This window comes from Platalea leucorodia (assembly GCF_965183815.1).
Source record: "Platalea leucorodia genome assembly, contig: HAP1_HAP1_SCAFFOLD_90, whole genome shotgun sequence".
In the NCBI taxonomy this organism is placed as follows: domain Eukaryota; kingdom Metazoa; phylum Chordata; class Aves; order Pelecaniformes; family Threskiornithidae; genus Platalea; species Platalea leucorodia.
This window is the reverse complement of record NW_028121436.1, coordinates 87,453-91,079: the sequence shown is the minus strand read 5'-3', so window position 1 is coordinate 91,079 and position 3,627 is coordinate 87,453. Positions and strand designations below refer to the sequence as shown.

General features: G+C 52.1%; 1 pseudogene across 1 annotated transcript; it reads right to left on the bottom strand.

The window, feature by feature from the left end:
* Nucleotides 1–2,445: 2,445 nt before the first annotated feature.
* LOC309603436 (olfactory receptor 8A1-like) lies at nt 2,446–3,405 on the bottom strand (annotated as a pseudogene). The gene has a single exon. The product of its transcript is annotated as an olfactory receptor 8A1-like (transcript).
* Between the last annotated feature and the right edge of the window lie 222 nt (nt 3,406–3,627).

Genomic DNA, 3,627 nt, shown 5'->3' with positions numbered 1-3,627 from the left:
TGGCGATGCTGGGGATTGAACCCAGGACCTCCCACATGCAAAGCAGGTGCTCTGCCGCTGAGCTACATCCCCGTGACACCTGCCAGCAGGAGAGGCACTCTCCTCCCGTGATGTGCCTATGACAAGTCCTGTATTCCCCTGGGTGCCCAGGGACACTCTGCAGAAAACAGCACTTGAACCCTTCTGAGATGGGGGAAGTTGGGGCCTGATCCTGGCACAGGGCTGCACTGCAGAGCGCTGCCCCTTCAAGGTCTCTGCAGGGCAATGGGGCAGAAGGAGGCTCTTGCTGCAGGTGCTGCTCCCACACTCTGGCCCACTCCGGGATGGGTCGATGGAGAGGAGCCTCCTCTGCCACCCAGGGCAACAGCCGTCTGTGCCACATCTGTCCCCAACTCTGCAGCAGCAGCAGTGCAACAGGGTGAGGGAAATGCCCTCCCTGGACTGATGTGCCCCCAGGCTCCGATGGCATCCCAGGGCATGCCGTGGAGGGCACATGGAGGCAGAAATCTTATACCCCCTCCTCCAGGCACCGGGCCTCCCCCTGCACCCCTCTGTTCCCCAGCAGCCCTGCAGGTGAGGTGAACAGCAGGCTTCCATCTCCATGGGGCTGGGGATGGGCGTTGGGCTCAGGCACCTTCCCATTCCTTCAGCACTGATGTCTGTCCTGACAGCAAAGCCGTGCCCGGGGACAGCCCTGGCTGGGGTCCCTGTGGCAGGGTGGGTGAGCGTGCTCAGCTGTTAACCCAAAGGCTGATGGTTTGACCACACGCAGGGATGGTGTCCTCAGGGTGGTACAGCTGGGGCAATTGTGTTGCCCAGTGCCATAGATTTTTCCCTGTTGAGCCCCTGCCTAGCAGAGAGGGTTTAGGGGAATCAAAACCAGAGCACAGTCACTGTGACCTTCTGGAGTGGTTGAGTGGAGTTAAGGGGATGGGCTGCTCATCTATTCTGCTTCACACACATGGCCCCAAAGCCCATCCTCAGCCATGACTCTCCCGTTCTTGCTCAAGAAAGACCTGGAAGGACTGCTCTTTTGGAGCACTGATAATCCCGCAGGCACTACCCCTGCAGCCAAGCATTTTCAAGCTCGTGCTCAAAGCTGACAAGACACTAACTCTGCTTGGACAGACAGTCTCTGCCAGGTGGCATGGACACTGCTGATTCCCCACTCCAGAGTGGCAGAGGCTGGATCCCCTTGTCAGGACAGACTTCTTGCCAGGAAGCCACAGCCAGGGGGGTGCCTCACCTGGTTCTTACTGGCACTTCACTCAGCATCCGTTTTGGTGGATATTTCTTTCTTTTCTGTGTCCACTCTTTCCACACACAGGAATGACAGAAAAACAAACATTTCATAAAAGCTTGTCAGAAAGCCCTTGTTATAGACAGGAAGTCCATCAAATCTGGAGGGAGCCAGGAACATTGCCATAAGCACCAAGAAGATCCAGGAATCTCAAGGCCTCTTCTGAAGTGCATCAAATTCTTGCAACCATGATTTGAGCCTGGAAGTGGGAAGGGATTTATGTGTGTGGGTGGAGGAGGAATAAGTGTGTTGTGGGAGTATGTCAGGGCTGAAGGCCCTTCCGCAAATCAGGGATGATGGAGACATTTCCATCTTGTGCGCATGCCTCAGCCTCGGAAATGGGGAAAGCCCACTGCTGGGGGTGGATGTTCTCAGTCATGCCCCATGAGCATGACCTTGCTCTCTTTTGCAAGAAAGAAGAAAACAGGAGGACTCAGGTTGCAATATCTAAGTCAGCCAGTGGGAAACAAATAAGTAATTACACTGGGGAAAGCGGGCTGTAGGGGGGTCAGATAGGAGAAGGAAAGAAGTAGGAAGTAATGATTACTGTGTTAAAAATTTGGGAAGCTGAGATCCAGCTTGTGTGTACCTTTTTTCTGAAGAAGGATCTACTTTTTTTTTTTTTTTTTTTCCAGCGGGGCTGACCCTATCAGACTAGCTTTCACAGTTCTCCTCTGCTAGACATCCCAGAGAACAGGAGGGATGGGATTCATCTACTCAGATTTAGACATGTCCAGTGGAAGGGCTTGATTCAACTTCCCCCTTCTCACTGTCAATATGAAGATGTCCTGAGGAATCCCAGACACACAGGACCCCCACCCCTCAGCTTGTCTGGGTAACGGAAGAGAAAACAGCATGTTTAGAGAAAGTTTTCTGCCACTCCTGGGCAGGTGTGGCATTTCAACAGCTCCCACTTGCGGGATCACAATTGTGGTTACTTTAAAGCAAGAAGAAAGCCAGGGCATTTTTTACACTCTTCAGCACCAGACCTGTATGTCTTTAAGACACAAATTTTCCCACTTCTCATTCCCCAAACAGTCCCCAGATTCTGCACTTCTAAAGATATACCTGGTACACAAAATATGCACTTGTCAGTTGTTCACACTTGACACAACCACAACCTGTTTATGCCTGGTGGGTCACAACTAGTAGGAGCTCTTGATGCAGGCCACAGTCTTTCTGAGGGCATTTCCAAGAGCCCCCTTGACTTGCCTGTTCCGCAGGCTGTAGAGGAGTGGATTGGCCATGGGTGTGAGGATGGTGTAGAAAAAGGATGGCACTGTATTGAGCTGCCTCAGTGAGGCTGTTCTGGGTATCATATAGGCAATGACGAGGGTGCCATAGAAAACAGTGACCATGATGAGGTGAAAGGAGCAGATAGAGAAGGTCTTCTGCCTCCCCGTGGTGGCTGGGATCCTCAGGATCGCAGCTATGATGCAGATATAGGATACCAAGGTGAACACAAAGGGGAAGACCACATCCAGAAAGCAGATGATGAAAGTAACCAGTCTAAGCACCGTGGTGTCACTGCAGGCGAGCTCCAGCAATGGGGCAAAATCACAGAAGAAGTGATCAATTGCATTGGGACCACAGAAGTGTAACTTGGAAAGTAGCCCAGTGACTCTGGTAGACATTAGTAATCCTGCTAGCCAAGACCCAGCCGCCAGCTGGAGACAGAGCTTCTGCTGCATGAGGCTGGCATAGAGCAGGGGGTGGCATATGGCCAAGTACTGATCCTAGGACATGGTGGCCAGCAGATGACACTCGGTACCTGCACAACAGGCAAAGAAAAAGAACTGTGTCATGCAGCCTTGAGCAGAAATGGTTCTGTCCCTGGTTAGGAAGCTGGCCAGCAGCCTGGGCAGGATAGTGGAGGTATAGCAGATTGCCACACTGGAGAAATTCCCCAGGAAGATGTACATGGGAGTGTGAAGATGCCAATCTACCACCACCAGCGCAACAATGAGGATGTTAACAAACACAGTCACCATGTAGATCATGAGAGAGAGGAGAAAGAGAGGCATCTGAAGCTTGTGGACATTACTCAGTCCCAGCAGGAGGAACTCCACTGGTGATGTCTGGTTGTCCCATTCCTCTTTCTCCATGAAGTGCTGTAGGACCTTCTTTTCCCCACTTGGCAGGACGGGAACCTGAGGAAGGGCATGCGCTTCTGTGTTTGTTGTAAAAAGGAATTGGGATGAAGTCATTGCCAGAGACCACATGGAGGTTTTCCCTCATCTGACTGAATTCCCACTTGGTTTAGGGGCTCCATTCCTAGTGAAAGGGCGGGAACAGGTTCTTCAAGAGACCCGAACTGCTCTTCTTAG